Source organism: Lissotriton helveticus, chromosome 5_1, assembly GCF_964261635.1.
Source record: "Lissotriton helveticus chromosome 5_1, aLisHel1.1, whole genome shotgun sequence".
NCBI classification, from domain to species: domain Eukaryota; kingdom Metazoa; phylum Chordata; class Amphibia; order Caudata; family Salamandridae; genus Lissotriton; species Lissotriton helveticus.
Window position 1 is genome coordinate 1837557640 of NC_136065.1, and position 15180 is coordinate 1837572819.

A 15180-nucleotide genomic window follows, 5' to 3' on the forward strand; every position below is an offset into this window, starting at 1 on the left:
AGGCCGGAGCATATGTTCTAAAGCCCAGGTTTTTTAAATGAGGAACCAACCAGAAACTCCTAATTCTGCTATAGGCTCTGCAGAACAAGACCACGTGCAGATCGCTTTCCAGTTTGTAAGCACAGGCCGGACACACCCCTAAGTCCAAACAATCAGCCCAAGATTTTGTAAGGGACCTTAAAGGAAGAGATCCGTACCTCCATTGCATATATATCTTCCGTGCGAACACTGGTGTCATGCCATCTAATACATATTCGTAACAATATGAGTCTTTTATTTTAATGAATGTGTCGGTTAAAGACCCTTCCCTAGTGGAATTCAATGTTTTTTGAAGCATGAAGCTGTAAAATAGTTGTGAGAGTGCTTTTCTAGAAATCCTTGCGGATGCAATTTCCGGCTCTGTCCATAGTTCTGGCACTCCTAAAGTCGTGCACATATCCCTGATGTACTTTATCCATGGGATTTTGGTGGCATTAGTTAATCTAAGAAATTCCTGTAGCTTGTTTCTGTAATTTACAAGGTCCTGACTACTCCACAAGCGGCGCCAGTAGGTCAGAGGTTTAAGGCCCAATTCCTCGGTGATTGGTCGCAGTGCCAAGTCCAGTCTTAAGGGGAGAAGCGGAGTGCTTGGGGGGAGTGCAGCCAGTTGTCTGATGAAGTTATTCTCTACGACCTGTATAGTATGTAGCCGAATGTGCCCCCAAAGCTCGCCCCCTTAAGTGATGCCCCCCCGAGCTTGAGCTTTATAAATGTGAATGGCAGGTACCAACGGGCGCAGTGGGGATTTCTTAGCAATTCTTGTGATGCCTCCCGCCCTCTGAGCTAGTTTTGTGGTTGCTTTTGCTTTGTGTGGGAGCCATGTCAAGTTCTGCTTGAGGGTTATTCCGAGATATTCTATTGTGTAAACCCTTTCCAGAAGTGTAGAGCCTAGGCGGAGGTTTGGGCAGTTTTTGGGCTTGGGGTTGAGGATCATAAACTTTGTTTTTGAAGGGTTTACTTCAAGGCCCCTTTCGTTACAGAACCCCAAGAACCCATTCAAGACCCTCTGTAGCCCCATTGGCGATTTAGACAGCAGCAGGGTGTCATCCGCGAACATGATCGCCGGCACCCTGCCGCTGTTCAATTGTGGTGCATCGATGTTAGGGATCCTACTCAAATTCTCTATCACCCCGTTCACAAATAGGCAAAACAGGGTCGGGCCAATACGCAACCCTGTCGTACCCCTCTGCGAACGGGGAACCTATCCGTCAGCCTGCCCCCTTTCCCACATCTAACTCGGGCATAATTGTCAGTATGCAATCTTATTAAGATATGGAGGATATCTCCTGGGACATCCAACTCAGCCAGTACCTCCCACAGTTTAGCCCGTGGGACCAAATCGAAGGCGGCACGAAGGTCCACAAAGACCGCATATTATGTGCCGCCTTCGATGAGTACTGTCTTCCAGTATATGATGTTCAATCGAAGTATTTGATCAACTGTGGAAACTCCTTTTCTAAATCCCGCCTGCAGGGGACTTAGGATATCGTTCTCCTCTATCCAAGATTGTAACCTGTTAAGTATTAGTCTGCCAAATAACTTCTGGGAGACATCAATGAGGCTTATTGGGCGATAATTGGCTGGGAGCAGGGGCGAGCCCTTTTTGAAAATCGGGACCACCTCCGCCCCCAGCCAAGTATCAGGTATTTTCATCCCCCCAAGCACTGCATTGAATATCACTAACAGGTAGGGTGCCCAGATTCCTGGTTCCCGCCTGAATAGGTCGCCCGGCACCCCATCCAGGCCAGGTGCCTTTCCAGAGGATAACCCTACTATCGCCGTCCTAATCTCTTTCTCAGTGAAGGGATAAGAGGCCTGATTGTCTTGGATGATGTGAGGCGGTGGTTCTGCCCCTCCAGCCCCAGAGGAATATAATGACTGGAAATGGTTTTGCCAAGCACTGGCGGCAATGTTTGGTTCAATTGCCGAGGGAAGGTCTTCAGAACCGTGGTTGACTACTCTCCAGAATTTATGGGAGTCTCTTATTGCTAATGACTCAGAAAGGTTCTCCCAGTGTTGGAGGTCCCACTCTATCTTAGCATTAGCTACGAGTATTTTATACGCCCTCCTTCTAAGGCGAATCTCTTTCCTCGGACCACCAGCTTTAATGGTGAATAGAAGGTCACGTTTGGCATTTCGGCAGGAGGTGTTAAACCAAGTGCCTTTGAGTGGTCCCTGGGTTCTGTGCGGTTTGGTGCAGAAAAGGTCTACCTCAAGTGTTTTAATTAGTTGCTCATGCACGTATGCGAGGTCCTCTCTTATTTCCTGCGTGCACACTGGGGCCCATAAGTCAAATGCCTCCGCGAGGATTGGAGTGATCCTAGCGTAGAGGGCAGCTAGCTTATCTTCACTAGTGGATAGGGTTTCCCATCTTATCCTCCTTCTATTGTTTTCTAGGAGGTATCCCTCTCTGGGCTTTTGATCGTTTGATACTCGTTCCCCCATACGGGGGATGGCATATTCCAGTTCCAGAGCATTGTGGTAACTGTCCTCTCTAGATGTTACTCTGAAGTCAACCACCCTTTTCCAAGCATGTAACTGTACCAGAAAGTAATCTAATCTAGATTCTCTACCGATTTTGTTGTACGTACATTTGCTCGGGATATCGGACTTGACGCGCCCATTACAGGCCCTAAGGCCATGGGTGAGGGTTAGCATGTTAATCTGCAAAGCTAATGGTGTCCATGCTCTCGGTGGGGGAACCTCTGTCGCTGGAACCTGCCAACTTGAATCCTCCTCTAGGGAGGGTCCATCAAGTAAGCCGGGTAGTGGTTCAAAATGCGAGTTGAAGTCTCCCCCTACTAAGTATGATATGCCCTCTGGAATGGTTTCTAAAAGAGAGGACAGTTCTTCAATGGTTTTAGAGGTGGCGGATATGGAGACTGGTCTGGAATAGACATTTATTATGAGTAATTTGTATGATCTCGGCCATTCGAGGAGGACAGCCAGTATGTCTACTGAGTCCACGGTATATCGTGAAGCTATACAGCCCAAGTCTGAAGCCACCCAAATTGCCAGACCTCCAGATGGTCGACCTCTCACCCCCCATAGTGCTTGTTTCGAAAATATCTCAAAGCCCCTATAGGTATGCTCCTCCCTTGCCCAGGTTTCTTGGAAGAGGCAAGCACTTTTAGAGTTAATTAATTCAGCCCATGATTCAGAGTCTATTTTATTGGCCAGTCCTGCGACATTCCATGAGAGCCGCTTTAGTATGTGAGGGACGTGCTGGCTACTTCCTTTCGTGCATTGATTTATCTTGAAGTTTATATGAACTTTTGGGGGTGTTCCCTGTATAGGCACTTGTCCTCTGTATAGCCCCTCTGATTCAGTTACACTGTATACTCTCTGTTGGAGATTTTCTGAACTTCTGGGAGCAAAATGCTATAAAACTATTAGCCTTAGGGCAGGAGAAATGTATACAAGCATGAGAATCTTTATCCAGAACATCTGAGGACCTCGGCTTCACCTTTATCATCAAAGAATGCATTGGAAAAGCCAATAGGTCTGGCTATATTGTGCCAAAGTATACGGACGCAGGCATTCGCAGATGTTTTTTACATGCATTGCACACACAAATGTTGTTTATCACATGAAAGCCAGACCTATTGAAGTTACCGATTCTGGTGGAAAAGTGCAGGGAGTGCTCGAATGTCCAATAGTCATTTTGCCTGGAGTGCTAACGATCCATGCACTAGTCCTGAGTGCCTCCAGTGTAAATTAATATACTTCTTAGAGAGTTTGTCTTAATGGAAAGTATTGTTTACTACTCAGTTTTGCATAATAAGTGCCTCCTCCAGCCCCCATAAGGAACTAAGCGTAGCACAGAGCTTTGTTTAATGAAATCCCCAGTGGTCTCGGAATGGGTGCTTGGAGGGTTTGCTGGTGTGTGGGCACTGCGATAGTGTTGTATAGCGGTACTACAGTGCAGCTGGATGCTACTACCTCTATGGAGCTTCTATAGATGCACTAGTCCAAATGTATGGATGGTGAGACTCCAGTGGTATGTGCTACGGGATCCCCAAGAGTGTGGACTGGAGATCTCCAGTAGTAGGTATGGGGTAACTCAGGGTTAAGTGCTATCCTTACCTGGGTCAGCAGCAGTTCCATATGCACTAGCATCTTGTTCTGTTTGCCTCTTCGGAAAGACAGTAAATATTCAATTGTAGGGAGAATTGGAAATATTGGAGAGTGAGAAGGTATTGCTTAAATTCTTGCGTTTGGGAGAGCCATCAAAAGTGGAGGGAGGTCAAGTACCCCCCCCCCCCATCAACAAGAAAAAGACGCTGACCCAAATTAACTGAATAACTTTAGACCCATAATTAACCTCCCTCTCCTCGACAAAACCATCGACAAATGTGTTCTCACTCAACTCAACATCCACATTGAAAACTACAACTTATATGACACCTTCCAGTCAGGCTTTAGGAAAGGCTGCAGTACAGAAACTGCCATTCTTAACATCATAGCTGATCTCCACAGAACACTCAACGATGGACAGGCATGCCTCCCAGTCGTCCTGTACCTATCATCCGCTTTTGATACTGTCAACCACGACATCCTTCTAAACACCCTCTCGAAGACAGTAGGCACCTAAGGAACTGATCTCCAGTGGTTTGCCTCTTTCCTAAGCATGTGCACGCAGCTAATCAAATTCAACAATGTAACCTCTGAGGCATCTCCATTCTCACTAGTTGTCCCACAAGGGTCAATCCTATCGCCTGCACTATTTAAACTCTACTTGGAACCTCTTGCAATGATCCTTAAGCAAGCTAGAATTGCCTACCACCTTTATGCAGATGATACCTAAATATGCATGAAAATCTCATCAGTCAGTGACATCCAACACCTAAACAAACCTCTACATATAATTCAGTGCTGGATGGCCTGAAACCACCTCAAACTCAAACCCAACAAAACAGAACTCCTCCTCATCCAACCCAAAGAAAAACCTCTTCCCACAGCACAATGGCTCAACAACCTCAGCGGACTAAACTACAAACTGTCCATCTCTGACTCTGTTAAATCCCTGGAAATCACACTTTTCAGACACCTAAGCATGAAGGAACATAGCAACACTTCCGCAAAACGCACCCGCTATGCAGTGAAGCACCTAAAACAAAAGTCACACCTTTCATACCCAGCGATGACCTAAGGACTGTGGTGCAAGCCCTCATCCTCCCCAAGTTGGACTATGGCAGTGCTACATTCACGGGCTCCCCAAAAGCATACCTAGCCCCTCTGAAACAACACTTCATGTGGCAGCCAGGCTACTATCAGGAGAGAGGCACCAGGACCACAACACTACCACTCCCAAACAACTCAACAATCAATCAATCAATCAATCAGAGCATTTATATAGCGCACTACTCACCCGGAGGGTCTCAAGGCGCTGGGGGGAGGGGGTCCGCTACTGCTCGAACAGCCAGGTCTTGAGCTGCTTCCTGAAGGCGAGGTGGTCCTGGGTCAGGCGGAGGTGGGTCGGAAGGGAGTTCCAAGTCTTGGCGGCCAGGTAGGAGAAGGACCTTCCTCCTGTGGTGGCTCTTCGGATGCGGGGGACGGCGGCGAGGGCGTGGCTGGTCGATCGAAGCTGGCGTTTGGGAGCGTAGAAGTTGAGGCGGCTGTTGAGGTATCCTGGTCCTTGGTTGTGTAGGGCTTTGTGTGCGTGGGTGAGGAGCCGGAAGGTGATTCTCTTGTTGACCGGGAGCCAGTGCAGGTCTCTCAGGTGTCCGGAGATGTGGCTGCGGCGGGGGATGTCCAGGATGAGTCGTGCTGAGGTGTTCTGGATCCGCTGGAGTCTCTTCTGGAGTTTGGCGGTGGTTCCGGCGTAGAGGGAGTTGCCGTAGTCCAGACGGCTGGTGACGAGGGCCTGGGTGACCGTCTTCCTGGTCTCGGTGGGGATCCATCGGAAGATCTTACGTAGCATGCGCAGGATGTTGAAGCACGACGAGGAGACGGCGTTGACTTGTCTGGTCATGGAGAGGGAGGAGTCCAGGATGAAGCCCAGGTTGCGTGCGTGGTCTGTTGGTTTGGGTGCGCTGCCCAGGGCGGGGGGCCACCAGGAGTCGTCCCAGGCGGAGGTGAGGATCCCAGGATGAGGACTTCCGTCTTGTCCGAGTTCAGTTTCAGGCGGCTGTTCGACATCCATTTGGCTACGTCTGTCATCCCTTCGTGCAGGTTGGCTCTGGCGGTGGCGGGGTCGTTAGTGAGGGAGAGGATCAGCTGGGTGTCGTCGGCGTAGGAGAAGATGTTCAGGTTGTGCTGGCGTGCGATGGCTGCGAGGGGGCTCATGTAGACGTTGAAGAGTGTTGGGCTGAGCGAGGAGCCTTGAGGAACGCCGCAGATGACTTCGGTGGCCTCCGATCTGAACGGGGGGAGGCAGACTCTCTGTGTCCTTCCGGCGAGGAAGGAGGTGATCCACTCCAGTGTCTTCTGACGTTGCTGAGGCGCTGTACTAGGGTACGGTGGCAGACAGTGTCGAAGGCCGCGGAGAGGTCCAGGAGGATGAGGGCCGCTGTTTCTCCGTTGTCGAGCAGGGCTTGGATGTCATCGGTAGCTGCGATCAGGGCGGTCTCGGTGCTGTGAATGGCCCGGAAGCCAGACTGCGAGAGGTCGAGGGAACCGTTCGTCTCAAGGAAGGCGGCCAGTTGCTTGTTGACGGTCTTCTCGATGACTTTGGCCGGAAATGGGAGCAGCGAGATGGGGCGGTAGTTCTTGAGGTCAGTTGGGTCGGCTGATGGTTTCTTGAGTAGAGCGCTGAGTTCGGCGTGCTTCCAGCTCTCCGGGAAGGTGGCGATGTCGAAGGAGGTGTTGATGATGTCCCGCAGGTGGGGTGCGATGACAGCGTCGGCCTTGTTGAAGATGTGGTGAGGGCAGGGGTCTGTCGGAGATCCGGAGTGGATGGAGTTCATCGTGCGGATGGTGTCTTCGGTGCTGATCGGGGTCCAGGCGCGGAGGGTGGTGGTGGGGGGCGGTGGTTCGGTCGTGGCGTGCGTCGATTGAGTGCTGAAGCTGTTGTGTATGTCCGCGATCTTGTTGTGGAGGTAGGAGGCGAGGGAGTTGCAGAGGTCTTGCGAAGGGGTGATGTCGTTGTTTCCGGCATTGGGGTTGGAGAGCTCTTTCACGATGTTGAAGAGTTCCTTGCTGTTGTGTGCGTTGTTGTCCAGTCGTTCCTTGAATGCGGTTTTCTTGGTGGCGTGGATCAGCTGGTGGTGTTTTCGGGTGGCGAGCTTGAGGGCAGTCATGTTGTCCGGTGTTGGGTCTCTGCGCCAGGTTTTCTCGAGTGCTCTGCAGTTCTTCTTGGAGCTCTTGAGTTCGTCGTTAAACCATGGGGCTTTCTTGCTGCCGGGTCTGCTCGGCGGGTTCTTCAGCGGGGCGAGGTCGTCTGCGCAGTCGCTGATCCATTTCGTGAGGTTGGTGGCTGCTTGGCTGGGGTTTGTTGTGCTGGTGGGAGGGTTCTTGCTCAGGGAAGTAGCGAGCTGGTCTGCAGTGATCTTGTTCCAGCTTCTGCGGGGAGCCTGTTGCTGGTGATGGTGGAGCGTGGTCCTTCTGAAGCTGAAGTGGACGCAGCTGTGGTCCGTCCAGTGGAGTCCCGTGGCGTGGCTGAAGGCGATGTCCTTGCTGGAAGAGAAGATCGGGTCGAGTGCTTGAGTCCGAGGTTGGCGAGGTTGTCCAGCAGGGTGGTGGTGTTGCGGTCGTTGTTGTTCTCCAGGTGGAAGCTGAGGTCCCCGAGGAGGATGTAGTCGGCGGAGGGGAGGACGTGTGGGCTGATGAAGTCGGCGATGTCCTCGCTGAATTGTGTGCGTGGTCCCGGGGGTCTGTAGATGAGTGTGCCTCTGAGGGTGGTCTTGGGGTTGACGTGGATCTGGAAGTGCAGGTGTTCGGCGGGTGCGAGGGTGTCGTCGGTGTTGGTCGTGATGCGGATGGTGTTCCTGTGGATGATGGCGATGCCTCCTCCAGTCTGGTTGATGCGGTCCCTCCGGATGATCTTGTCTGGGATGGCGATGGCGATGTCGGGCGCTGAGGAGGCGTTCATCCAGGTTTCCGTGAGGAAGGCGACGTCTGGGTCTGTGGTGTCGAGCAGGTTCCAGAGCTCGACGGCGTGTCGAGCAGGATGCACTTCAGGATGGTGCTGCTGAAGTTCGGCTTGGTGGGTGCTGGTGTGGCGTGGGTCCGGTTGCAGGTGAACTTGCAGGAGTGGCAGCTGAAGGGTCCGTGGGTGCGTCTCGGTGTGGCTCGGTAGCAGCCCGGGGTTCGGCCGGTGTTGAGTGCGTTGAGTTCGGTGGCGTCGTAGGTCCGTCGGGTCGGCTTCCGGCGGTGGGGGCTAGGGGTCCTGGCACTGGGCGCGGTCCAGGCGCGGACGGGCGTAGACGGGCTTACCTTTGGCGCACCTTCGGCGCTCAATCGGTGCTCCCGCTGCGCGGTCGCTCTGGGGGCGTCATAAGAAGGGAGCCGGGAGGGAGGGTCCGCTGGGAGGCGGGGAGCGCGTGGGCCAATCGGCAAGCGGGGGGGCGGGGTCGCGGCAGGAACGGCGGGAAAAAACGGCGGGCTTGGTGGGCGGCCCTGCGGCGGCCGGGGCGCCGGATCGGCGTCTGGCAGGCAGCAGGTAGAGGTAGGCAGGCAGAGCAGGCGGGGAGCGTGGGGGCGACCAGGCCGTGGAGGGCGCAGTGGTCGCTCCTGAATCGTGGTCTGGGTCCCCTTAAGAAGGGAGCCGGGAGGGAGGCTCTGCTGGGAGGCGGGGAGCGCGTGGGCCAATCGGCAAGCGGGGGGCGGGGTCGCGGCAGGAACGGTGGGAAAAAACGGCGGGCTTGGTGGGCGGCCCTGCGGCGGCTGGGGCGCCGGATCGGCGTCTGGCAGGCAGCAGGTAGAGGTAGGCAGGCAGAGCAGGCGGGGAGCGTAGGGGCGACCAGGCCGTGGAGGGCGCAGTGGTCGCTTCTGAATCGTGGTCTGGGTCCCCTTAAGAAGGGAGCCGGGAGGGAGGGTCCGCTGGGAGGCGGGGAGCGCGTGGGCCAATCGGCAAGCGGGGGGGCGGGGTCGCGGCAGGAACGGCGGGAAAAAACGGCGGGCTTGGTGGGCGGCCCTGCGGCGGCTGGGGCGCCGGATCGGCGTCTGGCAGGCAGCAGGTAGAGGTAGGCAGGCAGAGCAGGCGGGGAGCGTGGGGGCGACCAGGCCGTGGAGGGCGCAGTGGTCGCTCCTGAATCGTGGTCTGGTTCCCCTTAAGAAGGGAGCCGGGAGGGAGGGTCCGCTGGGAGGTGGGGAGCGCGTGGGCCAATCGGCAAGCGGGGGGGGCGGGGTCGCGGCAGGAACGGCGGGAAAAAACGGCGGGCTTGGTGGGCGGGCTTGGTGGGCGGCCCTGCGGCGGCTGGGGCGCCGGATCGGCATCTGGCAGGCAGCAGGTAGAGGTAGGCAGGCAGAGCAGGCGGGGAGCGTGGGGGCGACCAGGCCGTGGAGGGCGCAGTGCTTCCAATAGAGGCAAGAGCTATTTTCAAAACTGCTTGCATAACAAACAACGCCCTACACACGGATAATCAACTCTGCCTCTCAAATAAACTATCCAAAGCCGGTCAAAAAAGGCTACTCCAAAGTTCAAACAGCCTTCTCCTGATCCTGCCAAAATTTGAGAAAGAAAAATCCCAATCCTGCTTCTTCTCAGGTAATGCCCCCAGAATATGGACCACTCTGCCTCAAGACTTACGCGACAATCAATCTTTCCCCCACTTCAAGTTGAAATTGAAACTCCATCTCCTCAACAAATATCTAAACCCTCACTCCTAATGCCGGCCCACTCCACCATCCACTAAGCCAAGGTCTAGGCAGCACCAGGATCCGGGGAAATCTCAGATGGCTCACTCCCTCCATGCCTCAAATGGGTCTCTCTCCTTGCTTCCCTGAGCTACCTCACCCATCCACTCGATGGCAGGCCGAAATCCAGTTCTCTTATTTGGCCCCATGTATGCTCACCTTTTCCCCCATGTAACACCATGTAAATGTATCTATGCACTGCTAGAATGCTATTTATACATCTTTTGTGCTGTATCTTCTTCAGATATGTATCAGTTATTGATCCTAATGCCTCCTATTCTTTGCCTGCACTCTTGTGCCCTCCCCAATATGCTCTGCTAAAATATGCGTTGTTAAAACAATATGTGTATCTGTAGGCTAACTCTAAAATGTATCCCTTCCATTCTACTATACACCACAGCCCATGGTTATTTGGCCTCACAGAGGCCTACTTTCTCGCTATGTAACCCTGTACCAGGGCTCGAGTCGGGGTACCACGCGGGTGGACGGCGTCCCCCTACTTATTTTACCGGGGGGACGCCATCCCCCCTGCCAAACAGCTGGACTTCAGTCTTTGGCCTCTCTGGGACGAGGAGCTCGGCACCTTTCGTGACGTCACTTCCTGTTGTGATGTCACTTCCGGCGAAGGCGTCCCCCCACTTCTTTTTTTACGACTTGTGCCCTGCCCTGTACCAATATATCTATACAATGTAAAGCAATAACTTTATATATTTCTTCTATCTACCTCAAAAATATAGCACCTACTGATCCTAATGTTCTCCATACTTGTTGTTCATGTATTGACTCGACCTCAAAAACTGTGCCAGCTACTGATAACCATGTCGGCATATGTCTCGTTATGAACCGCTATTGTTTGGCTCTATGTCCACCTAATCTGCAAACCTATAACTACTGCTATGCAATGTTTGTGAAACGCTCTGATGTCTTCGGTTCTAGTTTGCGCTATATAAAAGTTACTTTTGTATCTAAGAAAGGGTTCTGTAAATGCAGTAAATCACATCCTTTTGTTATATGCTGTACTCAAGTTATGACTCTACAAATTGAGGGAGAGATAATTGTACCAAAAGGCTTGACACATTTAAACAGGTAGGCTGCATACTTAAACCGAGTGGACAGACGGTGCCAGAGTTGGCGGTGCAGGAGCATCCATATGCTTCTTACCCAGTGTGCTTCTTCCTCAGGGCCAGTGTCTCCTTCTTGCTTGTGGTTTCGCTCTTAGTGGGTTTTGTGCTGCTTGGGGTGAGGAGTTGGGGTGGTAGTGGTGAAGACCCTTGCCTTACGTACTACCTCTAAAGAAGGATGGGAGGAGAGAGTCAGGGTGGGAGATAGTGAAATGAAATGAAAAGGAGACTTATAGAGCGCAAAACATTCACCCAAATGTATCATGGTGCTAGCTCAGCACAAAACAGACTAGACCAGTAGAGACAGGCTCAAAGATTAAAAAGCCACGGGGCATATTAGCAAGGGCGTGTGATAAATATCGCAAATCGCTCTTAGCGCATATTTTTTTATCGCTGTCTATCGCTAGATCTTATTGCGGAGATAGCGTGTTATTACCAACGTTTTTCTCCAATGCGATAAAAGATCCAGCAATAGCAGCGAAATCCACCAAAAATACAAGTAAAACAGCAATAAAAAATGTATCGCTAGCGTAAACCTTGCTAATATGCAGAGGTGGATTCAGCCTTAGAATCCACCATTGAGTATAATGGCTAAGTCAGGTTTTTAGCAGGTGTAAAAATTCCTGCGATAACCCCAGTTAGCCCGACTTTTTATATTGCTAACCGGGCCCGGGGCCTCAAAGCTAATAGGCGTTAGGTCTGTTAGTGGCTGTTTTAATGGTCTTTTAGTCCGGTACGCCTACTTTGCATTAGTGGTAAATATCGCTGACATGCAAAGCGGCCCCCAAAACGGTCGCTTTCGCCAGAAAGCTGACGCTAACAGCTGCTAGCGACAGCTTGCTGATAGGGCGATAAAAATATCGCCGCTTCAGCGGCAAGAAGTGCCGCTAAAGCAGCGATATGGCCCTTGCTAATATGCCCCCACGTCTTTAATGCCTTCCTAAATGGCAGCAAGTGAGTTTCTTCCTTAAGCCGCACCGGAAGTGTGTTCCAAAGTCTAGTTGTACTGACCAGAAAGCTCCTTCCCCCCAGGTGCACTTTTTAAACCTGGGAACTACCAAGTTGTTGAGAGCATGCTGAGTGGAGCTGGCGGGCAAGAACATAAGGCTGCAAATTCTTTTAAGAAAATGCTGGCCCAGTATAGTGAGTGGCTTTGAATGCAATGAAGAGAGCCTTAAACTCTATCCGCCTTTTCACTGGCAACCAGTGAAGCTTTTAGAGCACCATAGAGGCCTATTTATGTTTTGGGATATTCAACAATAGAAGCGCTGCAGCATTTTGCACAATCTGCAACTTATTGAGGCAATTTTTTGCAGAGGTTCATAAAGTGCTTGTTACAATAGTCGGCTCTGGATAAAACAAGCGCCGCAACCACTAATTTCCTCACGTCAACTGGAATGAATGGAAGAATCCTTCTTAATATTTTTAAAGTATAGTAGGAGATAGAAGTGACCTCATTAACATGGCCTTCAAAGGAGAGCATAGAGTCAAACGTAACACCCAAGTTTTTTTACTTGTTTTTTCGGATTTGGGAAGCAGACCAAACTTTGAGGGCCATAGAGCGGGGCCCAGAAGTTAGTATGGTTGCCGAAAAGTAAGACTTCAGTCTTACTAGCATTCAGCTTCAGACAATTAGCAGACATCCAGTCCCCCACCAGGCGAAAACAGGTGTGGAACTGTGCCACTGTTTCGTCTGGAGAGCCTGTCACTGAGACCACAATCTGGGTATCACCTGCATACGAAATAGCAGAGAAACACAAGGATCTAATTAGCCTTGCAAGTGGGGCAACATAGTTACTAAAAAGGGTAGTGTTCAATGACGAGCCCTGTGGCACTCCACATGGCAGTGTGAAATTTAGCTGCTTGCACTCATCAAGAGCCACATACTGTTCCTGTCCTGACAAGAATGATTTTAGTAGAGCAAGTGTTTTTCCTTTAATACCAATCCCTTCGAAGACTTGCAATAGTTTGTGGTGATTAATCGTATCAAATGCTGCAGAGAGGTCAGGCAGCACAAGTGCTGCATTGCCTCCTGCATCAATGGTCTGCCTAATCATTTCAGAAGCTGAAATCAACGCCAGTTCAGTACTGTGTTGCTTTCTAAAACCAAACTGGGAAGTGTTTAGACATGGATGCTTTTCCATATGTAGTGTAGTTCCTATATTCCCAATAGGCTTTGCGCATTGGAATAATACATCCTATAGATTTGACGTAGGACTTAGGTCGACTAGGTCTTTATCGAATATATTAAACTTAATTGTGAGTGCCAGCTAGCTCAGAGGTCACTAGAAACTTTCTCGAATAAACAAGAAGGGATTAGTTTCTTACAACAGCATAAACATGACAACTTTGTTTCCCCAAGAATAAACGTATCTTCAGAGTCCTGGAAACAATAGATAGATATTTTACTCAGTCAATCGTGCATGCTTCATTTCATCAGAGGTGCAGAGAAAATAGAGAGACAGGCGTTTTCAATAAAAAGATTTATTGAACAGTCTCTTGTAAGTAAAGTGAACTGGTACAGTCGTAATACTGGTTGCAAAGTATAATGCGTACAGTAAGAAAAGTATTATAAAATAATATTGTAAAAGCATTGTATGGTTTCTAAGCCATAGATAAATACATACATAAATAACAAAAGCTAAAATTACTCAACTGGTGCTGCTAAAATACGCCTACCCCAATGTACCTAACCTAAGTCTAGTACGAGGGAAGAAGTGTGGTGTAGCAAAGGTTTAGTTTTCTTTGCCAAGAATCTAGCCAATATTTCTCTTATGGTCTAATCAGCTCTGTACCTTGGTTTTAGAATGAAGGAGGTCTGGTATATCTGTCTCGGGATTCTTTACCCAACCTTTCATATATACCAGCTGGTATGTGTTTCAAACAATATTGAAAATGGAAAATTGTGACAGGCAGAGTAATTGTCCCATGTATTAGCCATTCTGTTGCAGGTTTTTCTGAAACAGTTAATGGTAATCTTTACAGTTTTTCAATGCTCAGCACCGTATAGTCTGCTCCTCGTTGTGCCAAACTGATTTGTTTATCTGTAAGGTTAAATACAGAAAACAATGACGTGGTGTTGATTAAACGCCATGGCACATATTCAAAACGAAGATTTTGTAACTTCCAGCCTAAAAGCATCATAGAACGTAATTGTGACTGGCCATGCTGTAGAATGAGCAAGTCCCGTTCCATTATGTCTATGGCAGAGGATGCTATGCTGTCCAAAGAATAAATTCTGGATAACAGAGTCGTTACCCCATTGTCAACTACAGAGAGAGCTTTCTCTAAATTAATACGATCAATTTCTCAAATTCGTTCTGCAATCTCTTGCGTATATACCAGCGTATATAAAACTTTATGACGCCGTTTCGCAGGACCTTGTAAGAAGTCCCTTAAATTAACGCCATCTTTAAGTAAAGATAACTGTTGTTTAACCTCTGTAAGTGTGGATTTTTGTAGCCACTCAAGGCACAGTTTTCCTACACTGTATGTTGTTACTATCCCTGGATGTTGTCTCTGGACATATCTTGGATCTGGCCTAGTTAATGTAAATCCTTGTGTCTTATTCAGGAATCTATCTTGACAGTTGTTTGTGTCTGTGGGCCAGATTAACAGTTTTTTCCAATCATGATCAGTTCGGTTTTTAAGTAAAATAGTGTTTACGCCAACCACCCCCTCTGTAGTGTTCTTAATGTCAGGTACAGGTGTAGGCATGGACGGTTTGTTTAAATCTTTTATCTTAGCTAAGCCAAGACAAGATGTCTGTAGAACAGTGTCATTCAAAAACATTATTTGTTCAGGGATGATGCAGGCTCTAAATAAAGCTTCTAGTGCCTGAACCTGCCAGTCTTTTGTACCCCAGACAGTTTTTGTCTCAATGTTGTCTTTCCAAAAGTCAAAACCTAATGTGGACAGGTGAGCATAAAAGGCGGCATTTGAGACATTAAAGCCCGAGAAGTATGGACATTTTTCATAAAATATTTTTGAGCTACCCTTTGGTGGCGTTGGACAATGTTTCCATTGATTATAAGTATAAACATTTCTAGGGTTTGCAGATTTGTGCAAATAATGATGGCCATAGTGATTAAAACCGTACATTTGTTCATAATCTGATGAACCTTCTAAGTATTCATGTTTTGTAAATTTTGCAGACATTTCTAAGTCTGACATCATATTATTAACAGTCTCAAAGTCCCAATCATCAGAAAATGTGCTGGGT